This window comes from Balaenoptera borealis (genome assembly GCF_965194805.1).
Source record: "Balaenoptera borealis genome assembly, chromosome: 4".
NCBI lineage: Eukaryota > Metazoa > Chordata > Mammalia > Artiodactyla > Balaenopteridae > Balaenoptera > Balaenoptera borealis.
Genome location: NC_138861.1, coordinates 120,476,529 through 120,488,676, shown reverse-complemented (window position 1 = coordinate 120,488,676; position 12,148 = coordinate 120,476,529). Strand labels below are relative to the sequence as shown.

Genomic DNA, 12,148 nt, shown 5'->3' with positions numbered 1-12,148 from the left:
AGCCACTAGTCACATGCAGCCATTTAAAGTTAAATCAGTTAAAATTAAATAACACTAAAAATTCAGTTTCTCACAGTCAGTCACCTTTGCCACATTTCAACTGCTCTATAGCTCTGGGTCTAGTAGCTACCGTATTGGACAGCACAGAAATAGATCATTTCCATCATCACAGAAAGTTCTACTGGACGGCACTGCTGGGTCTAGAACATCTGAATGGCTACCTTACTACGGGATGTATTTCTAGGGTTTGTATTGGTGGTTTGTTTTTTTTTAAAATTAATTAATTAATTAATTAATTAATTTTTTTTTTTGGCTGTGTTGGGTCTTTGTTGCTGCACATGGGCTTTCTCTAGTTGCGGCGAGCAGGGGCTACTCCTCGTTGTGGTGCGCAGGCTTCTTGTTGCGGAGCACGGGCTCTAGGCGCACAGGCTCAGTGGTTGTGGCTCGCGGGCTCTAGAGCGCAGGCTCAGTAGTTGTGGCGCACAGGCTTAGTTGCTCCGCGGCACGTGGGATCTTCCCGGACCAGGGCTCGAAACCATGTCCCCTGCATTGGCAGGCGGATTCTTAACCACTGCGCCACCAGAGAAGCCCTGTATTAGGTAATCATGGTAGTGGTGACAAAGACTCCCTCCTCAACCAAACTTTAGTCAGGGTCCTCTAAGCCTGACTAAGCCCCATCCTCGTGCATGTCCTCCAGGAGGCCAGCTTTAGCAAGAATGTTGTCGAGTTAGTTTAGCCAGAACCCCCCAACCCTCAGTATCCGATCAAATTCCTCATCCTCCACCATTCCCCAGGTATTATCTGATCACCCTAGTCTGTCTTCAACAAGAATCCTGCTAGGTCAGGTGAGCAAAGAATTACTCCATCCTCTTAGTATTCCCATTCACCGCCCCTCCAACTCTGCTCGTTGGATATAAATCCCCACTGTTCCCAGTTGTGAAAGGGATGAGCCCAATCTCTCCCCCCTATTACAAAACCCCACTGCAGCAGTCCCCCTGAATAAAGTCTACCTTACATTCCTTAACAAGTGTCATGAATAACTTTTTCTTTAACAGTGGTTTGGTGTGTATCCTTCCAAACTTTTTCCCATATACTGCCACCTTTACACGTGGGTTAAATTTTATGCTAGAGTTTATATAATGCTAAAGACAGTTTATAAGTCAAATTCCTAGATGCCAAAGATGATAATTCCTGCTCACAAAGTACTTATCATTTAATGTGCTGATGAAGTTTCTCTACTACTATTATCATTTTAGAGGCAACCACTTGACAACCAGGAAATGTTGAAAGAAGGCAGAGTGGCCAGGGAAGAATATTAAAGCTTTCTCAAGCTTTTGCATACCTAAGAATCACCTGGCTACTACAATACTGTCCACTGCTAAATAGATAGGGCTTGTTAAAAACAGATTACTGGACTCCACCTTTACTAGATTTTTTGATCTATTAAGTCTGAGGTAGGGGTATGAGAATTTGCATTTTTAATAAGCCCCAGGGTTATACTGAAGTTACAGGTGTGAAGTTCACCCTTTTGAGTAGCTGGGTTCTAGCAGACCCTCTGAGGCCTTCAGGGCACTACTTCTAATCTTCTGCATAGAATCATTTTGAACTCTAAATTTTAGCGCTGGGACAAGGGTTACTGCCTTCAAATGATATTCAGTATCAGGTCAAAAGATGACTCAGGCTTCTCTTTTATCACATCTTTTTCCTAAATACAATTCTAATCACTTCACACCCTGCTTAAAACCCCAGGGACTTCAACAGTTTATATAAAGTAGAAAGAACAGTGACCCCAGAGTTCTCAACTCAATTTAACCACTTAATAGCTGGAGATCACAGATAAGTCACAGGACTGTGCTTTTGTTCTCTGAAGGGTTAGGTGGGGATAACAACATCTATCTTGCAGAGCAGATATAAAAATTAAACAAACAAAGCGTCAAGCAAGTGTAAGGTATGGTCTACGCGCCTCACATGAGCAGTACAGGCCACCTCCCTCCACAGCTCCATCACTTACTGTTCTCTTACAGCAGGAGCTTAGGCCCCAGGCAGACGAGCTGTGCGCCACCGATGTATTAAAGTGCCGCCTTCTTTATCCACTTCCGCCTAACAAACCCTGTCATTCCCTCCAGGCCCAGCTCAAAGGCCATTTCCTAAGCCTTCCTGCAGGGTCATGATGGTTGAGCGCGAAGGGCAAAGGCTTTGCCATCAGAACCAAGCTGGAATCCCAGCTTCAAGACATAGCAGCTGCCATGATCTTTGACAGGCAGAGGGTTCAGGAAGAAACGGGTTGTGAGAAAAAAGAAGGGGACGAGTTTGGCGGAAAGGAAAGGGAAAGGAAAGAAAAAGAAGCCAGGGCTATAGTTAAAAGAAGGAAAATGTCATTAATACGAAAAGATCTGTTTGAGTTTCAAAGTAAAAGGGAGGCAGAAAGGAGATGTATAATGATCACATGTTGGGGCCACTTAACAAGATCCGATTGCTTCGAGAGCTACGTCATATTTTATAGTATATATCTTTATTATTATTAACAAAACAAAGATGTAATTCACATTCAAGATTGTGTAAGTTAACACTTAAGTGTCAGCTCTGCTGCATGCTCAGAAACAACGTCTGTATCTCCCTCCCTGTACCAAAACCAAGACAGAAACAATGTGGTAAGCAAGGCTCAAGCAAGTAGGGAGTCTGCTAAGGTTCTGGGTCCTGCAGGGAAAGTGTCTCAATGGAAAATGATGTACTGTTTACAGCACACTTTTTTTGGGTGGGAGTGGGGGGTGGGCAATGTTTTTTTAATTTATTTATCTTTCTTTTTTTAATCAACTTTTTAAATTGAAGTCTAGTTGATTTACAATATTTTAATTTCTGCTGTACAGCAAAGTGATTCAGTTATACATATATATATACACATTCCTTTTTTAAAAAATTCTTTTCCATTATGGTTTATCATAGGATATTGAATATAGTTCTCTATGCTACGCAGTAGGACCCTGTTGTTTATCCATTCTATATATAATAGCTCACATCTGCTAACCCCAAACTCCCACTCCATCCCTCCCCCAACCCCCTTCCCCTTGGCAACCACCAATCTATTCTCTATGTCCGGATTCTGTTTCTGTTTCACAGATAGGTTCATTCCACATATAAGTGATATCATACGGTATTTGTCTTTCTCTTTCTGACTTACTTCACTTAGTATGATAATCTCTAGCTGTATCCATTGTTTCTGCAAACAGCATTATTTCATTTTTTATGGCTGAGTAGTAGTCCACTGTGCATATGTACCACATCTTCTTTATCCATTCATCTGTGGATGGACATTTAGGTTGTTTCCATGTCTTGGCTATTGTAAATAGTGCTGCTATGAACATAGGGGTGCATGTATCTTTTTGAATTATAATTTCATCTGGATATATGCCCAGGAGTGGGATTGCTGGATCATATGGTAATTCTATTTTTAGTTTTCTGAGGAACCTCCATACTGTTCTCCACAGTGGCTTTACCAACTTACATTCCCACCACCAGTGTAGGAGGGCTCCCTTTTCTCCACACCCTCTCCAGTACTTGTTATTGGTAAACTTTTTTCTTTTCAGGAAAGGCATTTTATTTTAAATACAGCAGTGTGTACATGTCAATCCCAAACTCTCAATCTATTCCTTCCCCCACCCCTTCCCCTGGTAATGATAAATTTGATAATTCATTCTCTAAGTCTGTGAGTCTGTTTCTGTTTTGTAGATAAGTTCATTTGTATCTTTTCTTTATTAGATTCCACATATAAGTGATATCTTATGATATTTGTCTTTCTCTGTCTGACTTACTTCACTTAGTATGATAATCTCCAGGTCCATCCATTTTGCTGCAAATGGCATTATTTCATTCTTTTTAATGGCTGAGTAATATTTCATTGTATATATGTACCACACTTTCTTTACCTACTCATCTGTCAGTGGACATTCAGGTTGCTTCCATGTCTTGGCTGTTGTAAACAGTGGCGATGAACACTGGGGTGCATGTATCTTTCCGAACCATGTTTTCCTCCGGACGTATACCCAAGACTGGGATTGCTGGATCATATGGTGGCTCTATTTTTAGTTTTTTAAGGAACCTCCATACTGTTCTCCATAGTGGCTGTACCAATCTACATTCCTACCAACAGTGTAGGAGGGTTCCCTTTTCTCCACGCCCTCTCCAGCATTTACTGTTTGCAGCTTTTTTGATGATGGCCATTCTGACTGGTGTGAGGTGATATCTCACTGTAGTTTTGACTTGCATTTCTCTAATAACTAGTGATGTTAAGCATCTTTTCATGTGCCTCTTGGCCATCTGTATATCTTCTCTGGAGAAATGTCGAGTAATATTCCACTGTATATATGTACCACATCTTTATCCATTCCTCTGTCGACGGACACTCAGGTTGTTTCCATGTCTTGACTGTTGTACATAGTGCACAGCACACTTTTTCAAGTTATCACATTCTAGTCCTGTTCACTGGTTTGAAGCCATTTTGGAACTACTTGTGAGCTGTAGGTAATTGACAGGTATGTCACACTTTTGTCCAATCTGGCAGTGATGTAATTGACACCCCACACTAACCCAAACACTGGTTTTATCTCTACCTGCATTCATCTTAACATTCTTTTCTCCATATAAATTTGTGCTGTTTTGATTTTTCCTTTTAACTGGATATTACATCTGCCTGGTTTCCTTCATATCATAAGAGTAAAATAAATTCTTTAATGCATGTTCATTCTTATAACTGTATGAGAGTCGTATTTTTACCTTTTCCCAAAAATTATCTGTTAATAGTCCAGAACAGAAGAAGTAACTAAGAGTTTGACTCTTTTGGGGTAGGACAGACTAAAGTAGCCCATGGCAAGATCAAGCTAAGCTTTCCAGTGATTTGATGACTTGATCTGTGATATCACCAATATCACAGCAACCTCCCCAGACAGGGACCTTAAGGTGGCACTTTAAGAACCAATTCTGAGCTCTGGCCACAAAAGCCTGGTTGGAGGCAATATAAAATTACTAGCCAGAAAGGGGTGAGTACAGAATGAAAAATAAACTCCTACTTAGAGTCTGTAATCCAGAATTTTACTATATGAGAAATTAAATGCTAAGAAGGAACCAACAAATTTATTTAGACGATTTCCCTTAATTCCATTTAGGGAAAATAAAAATAAGAGAGTCATCCAAAACTGACTTTAACACAAATTATATTTAGAGTCTTCAAAGAGATAAAAAGGAGAATTAGCCTCCAGAAAATCAATAAGAAATTATGATACTAAACTGGTAGAAATAAAACAAAAATTAGTAACTTGGATCAACTAATTAGGGATTTCTATGGCAAAAATGGAGAAAATCTATATACATGTAAAAAACCCAGCTTTAATGAACCAAATAAATTCTAGACTAGATAAAGTCAATAGAAAAGAAAACGAGTGAATTAGACAATATTTCACCCAGGTACAACACAGAAAGATACAGAAACTTTAAACCTTTAAAAAGCAATCAATCTCATATACTGCTGGCAAGAAAGTAAAATGGTACAACCATTCTGGAAAACCTTTAGCAGTTTCTTATAAAGTTAAACACACACTTCCATGTGACCCAGCAATACCACTCCTAGCTGTTTACCCAAGAGAAATGAAAACTTATCTTCATACAACTGTACAAATGCTATTTCATTTTGTCCCTCTAGAGCGCATACTCTCTGGCTGACTACTGTAGTTCCAGCACCTGGAATAGTATAGTACCTGACATACTATAGGGGCTCAATAAATACATGGTAAATGAATGTATGAATATCTTCAAGGTGCTAAGGGAAAATAACTATCAATCTAAAACATTATATTTAGGAACATTACTTAAGGTTGAAGGAAATGAAGAGATTTTCAGATGTACAGAGATCATAGTTTCTTTCCCACACATCTTTGCTAAGGAACCTCCTAGAGAGAAGGGAACTAAACCCAGATGCAGGAGAACACAGTTATGAGCTGAGTTGTGTCCCCACCTCCCCACCAAATTCATATGTTGGAGTCCTAACCCCCAAGACCTCAGAATGTGACTGTATTTTAAAGAGGTAAGTAAGTTAAAATGAGGTCATGAGTGTGGGCCCTAATCCAATGTGACTGGTGTCCTTATAAAAAGAGAAGATTTGGACACAGACATGTGTGCACACAGAGGAAAACCCTGTGAGGACACAATGAGAAGGCAGCTGTCCACAAGCCAAGGAGAGAGGCCTCAGAAGAAACCAACCCTGCCAACACCTTTACCTCGGACTTCTGGCTTCCAGAATTGTGAGAAAATAAATCTGTTGTTTAAGCTACTGAATCTGAGGAACTCTTGTTATGGAAGCCCTAGGAAACTAATACAAAGCCAAAGCTGTAAAATATGTTGGTAAATAAACTACTTATTGTAAGAAATTTTAAACCATTTCTTGTGTTAAAATGAGTGGAAAGCTAAACAAGATTTGGCATGCTATATTCAGTGGATTCTTAGAACATGTGAAGATCCTCGTCACGTTCAGAGGAGGGCAAAGATGGTGAGAAACCTAAGACTTTGTTAGGAAAGTTATAGTTGAGTATGTGTATATTAAACACTTAAAGGAAACCATTCAAAGTACAGTTTCTACAGTGGTAGAAAAGGAAAAAGAATAGAACAAGCTTTTTCAAGGAAAGTAGAAAAAAGAAGCAAAAAACCCTATAGAAACCAGAAAAATTTTTTAAAAGATTTAAAGAAATGTAATAAAAGCTCATTGTGGAAACTTGGAAAATAGAGAAAATGAGCATACACAATTCCACCAACCCCTGACTTATGCCAGCCTTTCCATAAATATATATGCTCATATAATCATAGAGTTGAGAGCTCATCATTAATGTTTTATAAGCATTTTCTTACTTCATTAAAAACTTTCATAAACAAAATAATTTAAATTGCTCCATAGCCACTTATCCTACAGATGTAACAGAATTTATTATTTATATACCTATTGTTGGACATTTCCATTTTATACACCATCTCTACAAAGTTTTTTTCTGTGTCAGAGAGGAATGCATGCTCATTTTAGAAAAATCTATAAATCACAGACTCACAAAAAGAAGAAAATAAAAGTCATCAATAAGGCCATCATCTAGAATTATCAGTTAACACTGACGTATACCTTCTAGTTTATTTTCTATGTGTATTGTATTTCGCTTTCACCATTACAACTAAACTGATTCAAAACATCTTTGCACGTAAATCTGTTTGCAATTTTTTAATATAAATTTATTTACTTATTTATTTATTTTTATTTTTGGATGCATTGGGTCTTCGTTGCTGTGCGCGGGCTTTCTTTAGTTGCGGCGAGCGGGGGCTACTCTTCATTGCAGCACGCGGGCTTCTCATTGCGGTGGCTTCCCTTGTTGCAGAGCATGGGCTCTAGGCACATGGGCTTCAGTAGTTGTGGCAAGTGTGCTCAGTAGTTGTGGCTTGTGGGCTCTAGAGCGCAGGCTCAGTAGTTGTGGCACACAGGCTTAGTTGCTCTGCAGCATGTGGGATCTTCCCGGACCAGGGCTCGAACCTGTGTCCCCTGCATTGGCAGGCGGATTCTTAACCACTGCGCCACCAGGGAAGTCCTTTGTTTGCATTTTTTTTTCCTTTAGGGTAGATTCCAGAGTGACTGGATCACAAAGTAGTAATAGTTTTAGGATCCTGATAATGTATTATCAGACTTTTGGGGGAACATTTTCTTTCTTTCACATTGTTTTACTCAATGGAACACCCAAATTATTAATCTGAACCCAAACAGGCAAATCTTCATAAGATTCAGAATCAAACAGTAACAGACCCAGTTGGGCATCCCTGGAGCAACAAGCTTCCCCCTGGAGGCTCATCCTCAGACAGGCTTACCAGACATCTTCACTGGGACAGCCCACAGGTACCTCAAGCTCAGTACCTCCTGAACTAAGCTCTTTCTTGTTCCTCCATGGACCTGATCTTCTCCTTGATGGACTCACACCACTAATTACTAGTCATTAGACTAGAGGCGTAGATAACTAGAGAGTTATCCTAAACAACTAATATTCCATAAAATAGCTGGTAGACCAGTAGTTACAACTGAACTGTCACTAAGGCCTACCGGTTCTACTTCTTACAGCGCTCTCAAACCCATCCTCTCCCGTCTATCTCCACCTCCACTGCCCTAGTTCAGATCCTCACCATCTCACCCAGATCACTGTAACAGCTTCCTAACTGGCCTCTCCCACCAATCCGTTCCAGATTAAGATCTACTCCAATCTTCTAAAATTACACAAAGTCAAACTATTTCTAGATTTTAAAACCTCTGTTTGTTCTCTATTGCAAAGGGAAACAACTCCAAAGAAAACTTTCCCTGAGCTGATTCCTGTCCGCTTATCCCGCCTCCCCTTATCATGACCAGCACCGGCCCCCTCCCAACCCGCTATTTCAGATATGCAGAGCGTACTGCCGTTTCCCGAATATGGCACACTGTTCATGCTTCCTTGCCTTCGCACTTATTCCCATCCCTGCCTGGAAAGCCCTGCCCAATGTACCCACCCTGCGTGGCCAACTCTTACACTTAGTGCTCTCACCTTCCCACCATAAAACCTACAGAACTCCATCTGTTCCCACCATTGCTTCCTTCCCTCCTACTGCAGTCAAGTGACCTTCACTTTCAAAGGCCAATCCCTCCTCAGGTGTTCTCCATCTTATACATGGCAAAGCTTTCTCAGAATCCTAACTCCCTCTTAATCACTGCCTCTCACACTCTACAGGTTCAATACAATCAGCAAATATGCTATAATATCTCTCATCTTTAAAAAGTTCCAAACCTTCTAATAACCACATATCCCCCGAGCTTCTGGCACATTTGTATGTTCTCCTTGGCCAAACTTTTCATTTTGTCTACACTGGTTCATCTTCAACTCCCATTCACTCTTTAAAAAACTGTTTTTCTTCCAGTTTTATTGAGACTTACAGCACCGTACAAGTTTAAGGTTCCCATTCAGTCAAACAAACTACCAACGGGGGGTGGGGAAGGCAAGACAGGGGTAACAACCTATCTTAAGATGTACAAACTATTATGTATAAAATAAATAAGTTACAAAGATGTGTTGTACAGCACAGGGAATATAGCCAATATTTGATAATAACTATAACCAGAGTATAATCTTTAAAAATTTTGAATCACTATGTTGTACACCTGAAACTTATATAATATTGTACATCAACTAAACCTCAATAAAAAAAAAAAAAGAAAAACCCAACATACTACCAACAGGCTTCTATCTCCAGCCCCTCAACCACGTAGCCAGACCCCTCCTGAGGTCCAGACTAGGACATCCAATACTTGACTAACATCTCCCCTCACATAATCACACACATCTGAAAGTGAATTTATCCAGAACGAAACTCTTGATTTCCCCCTGAAACCCCTTCCTCTGGTTCATCTTTCCCTGTAATAACTGACCCATCACCTCCCTGGCTGTTGAAGTCAAAGCCAGGAGTCATTCTTGAGTCCGTCAATTCCGTCCACCCATCCATTCTACCTATATAGTTCATCCATTTCTCTCCATTTTTATTGTTAATGCTCCGGTCCAGGCCACCATTATCTACTGCAGCAGTTTCCAAACTTGTTTATTTGCTTCTACCCTTGCTCTCCTCCATGCTACCCTCCTCAACGCATCAAAAGTGATCTTCTTAAGATGTAAATAGTATCATCACATTCCTTTGCTTAAAATTCTTCAATGGATTCCCCTTCACACTTCAACAGAATAAAAGCTTATCACGGCCAATGAGATGCTACATGACCTAGACACTGCTTGTCTTGCCAATCTCATCTCATTCCCCTCTTCTTCCTTGCTTTCCTTACTCTGATCCTACTGTCATCCCTCAATTCCTAGAACATGACAAGTTTCTCAAATCTCAGGGGCATAACACGCTGTTCTCTGTCTAGGATGCTCTTCTCCCCCATTTTGTATAACTAAATGTTTTACATGCAGTATCTTATTTAATCTTTATAGAAACCGCATGAGCTACATACCATTACTTTCCATCTTTTTTCCATTCAAATGTATTTACTGCTCACTTATCACTTAACTGAACATTGATATAATAGGAAGTCACTGGAGAATGGAGTTGGTAAACGAGAGCATGTGGGGCTAATCCAGCATGCCTCTCCCCCACTTCTTTTTTTTTTTAAGCACAGTTTTAGAACAGTAAAATTGAGCAGAGAGTACAGAGTTCTCATATACTCCTGGCCTTTCATCCAGCACCAGAGTGGTACATCTTTTACAATCCATGAACCTATATTGAACACCTTTATCACCCAAAGTTCATAGTTTATATTAGGGTTCACTCTTGGTGTTGTACATTCTATGGGTTTTGACACATCCACCATCGTAGTATCACAGGGAGTAGCTTCACTGCCCTAAAAATCCTCTGCTTTGCCTATTCATCTCATCCCTCTCTCCTCTATAATGCCTGGCCACCACAGATCCTTTTACTGTCTCCATAGTTTTGCCTTTTCCAGAATGTCAAGTAGTTGGAATCATATAGTATGTAGCCTTTTCAGATTGGCTCCTTTCACTTAGTAATACGCATTTAAGATTGTTCCATGTCTTTTCATAGCTTGATAGCTCATTTCTTTGTTCTTTATAATTTTTTATTTAAATATATTTGACATACAACATTCTGTAAATTTAAGGTGTACAGCATGTTGATTTGATGCATTTATACATTGTAATATGATTGCCACTGTAGCGATAGTTAGCATCTCTATCACATCACATAAGTATCATTTCTATTTTGTGGTGGGAATAATTAAGATCTAGTCTCCTAGCAAGTTCAATGATTATAACACATTATTGTCTATATTGCTCATTTCTTTTTAGTGCTTTAATATTCCTTTGTCTGGATGTACCACAATTTATCTATTGGCTAACTTAACTTGAATGCTTCCAATTATGAATTTGGCAATTATGAATAAAGCTTCTATAAACATATGTGTGCAGGTTATTTCCCATATTTCAATTATCAGAATACTGAACACAGGGAGATTAAGTAATCTGTCTAAAGTCACACAGCTAATAAGTGAGCACAGTGTCAAGCTGTTAGGAGCCCCGACTCTTTAAATCGCTTCGCTGTACTGTCACCCAGTGGGAAAAGGGATCCTGGCTCAGGTTATCACATGCTGTGCCCACACCTGTGGGGAGCAGTGGGCTCTATTTCCAGATGAAGAGTAAAGAAGGGATCCTGGGAAGATAGAAACACCTATTAAAACCAGCTCCACACTATTGAAACCCATGTAAAGAAGGCTCCCAGGTACCAGCGATCTGAACTAGAAGGATAAAATACTAGGTACTTCTATCACAAACAAATCTTAAGAAACTGCATTCATGCAATAATGTTGAAACCAATTTATTAATTGTAAATAATTTATTTTTTAGCCAGTATACTCTAATATTTCAATATGTTTTGTAACAGACTAGAGTAGGATAAGCAAATTAGTCTAGTATCATCTTTCTGGGTTGTAATCCTTCTTTAGAATTTTGCTCTCAAAAGCATTTCTTTGTTGAATGAAGAAAGGAGGAAAGAAGGAGAGAAGGAAGGAAGGGAGGGAGGGAGTGAGGGAGGGATACATACACATATACACACACACACACACAAACACACACGAAAGTAATTTCAGGGGTCCTGCTGAGGTCAGTCCAGAGAACGAAGGATCACTGGCTTAAATGCCAAGTGTTTAGAGGGATATAAATGTGGCCTGGCTGAGAATCTACAGTCAGCAAGTGAAAGTTATTATTGGTTGCTAGCCAAGTGCTATATGCTGTTATTCCTGTTTCTTTTGTTTCAATCATGTTGCATATTAACTACTCTTCTCGGTCTGCTCAGATCAAAAAGAAAAATTTATTTTAACAGTGATGATTCATGTAGTACCTGAAAGAGACTGGAGTATTAATTAAGACAACTGCCTAGTGTGTGCTACAAAATGCAACTTTTGTTGGGCAGATTTAAAATATAAATCTAGAGACAAGTCAGAAGAGAACATCAAAAGAGAATTGCTACACAGGAGTTTGATTTTTGTTTTCGTCCAGAGAAGCAAAAAGAAATCATGAAAGCTTGGAGCTCAGTGTGAGGTTCTACAAAAAAA

At 39.6% G+C, this 12,148-nt stretch overlaps 1 protein-coding gene and 1 long non-coding RNA gene across 2 annotated transcripts in view; one reads left to right on the top strand and one right to left on the bottom strand.

Moving 5' to 3' along the window:
* Window positions 1-12,148, bottom strand: part of MCUB (mitochondrial calcium uniporter dominant negative subunit beta) — a 95,217-nt gene that overhangs the window by 21,012 nt on the left and 62,057 nt on the right.
* The window catches only part of LOC309627327, a 29,037-nt gene that overhangs the window by 177 nt on the left and 16,712 nt on the right, over window positions 1-12,148 (top strand). The gene's annotated exons all lie outside the window — the stretch shown is intronic.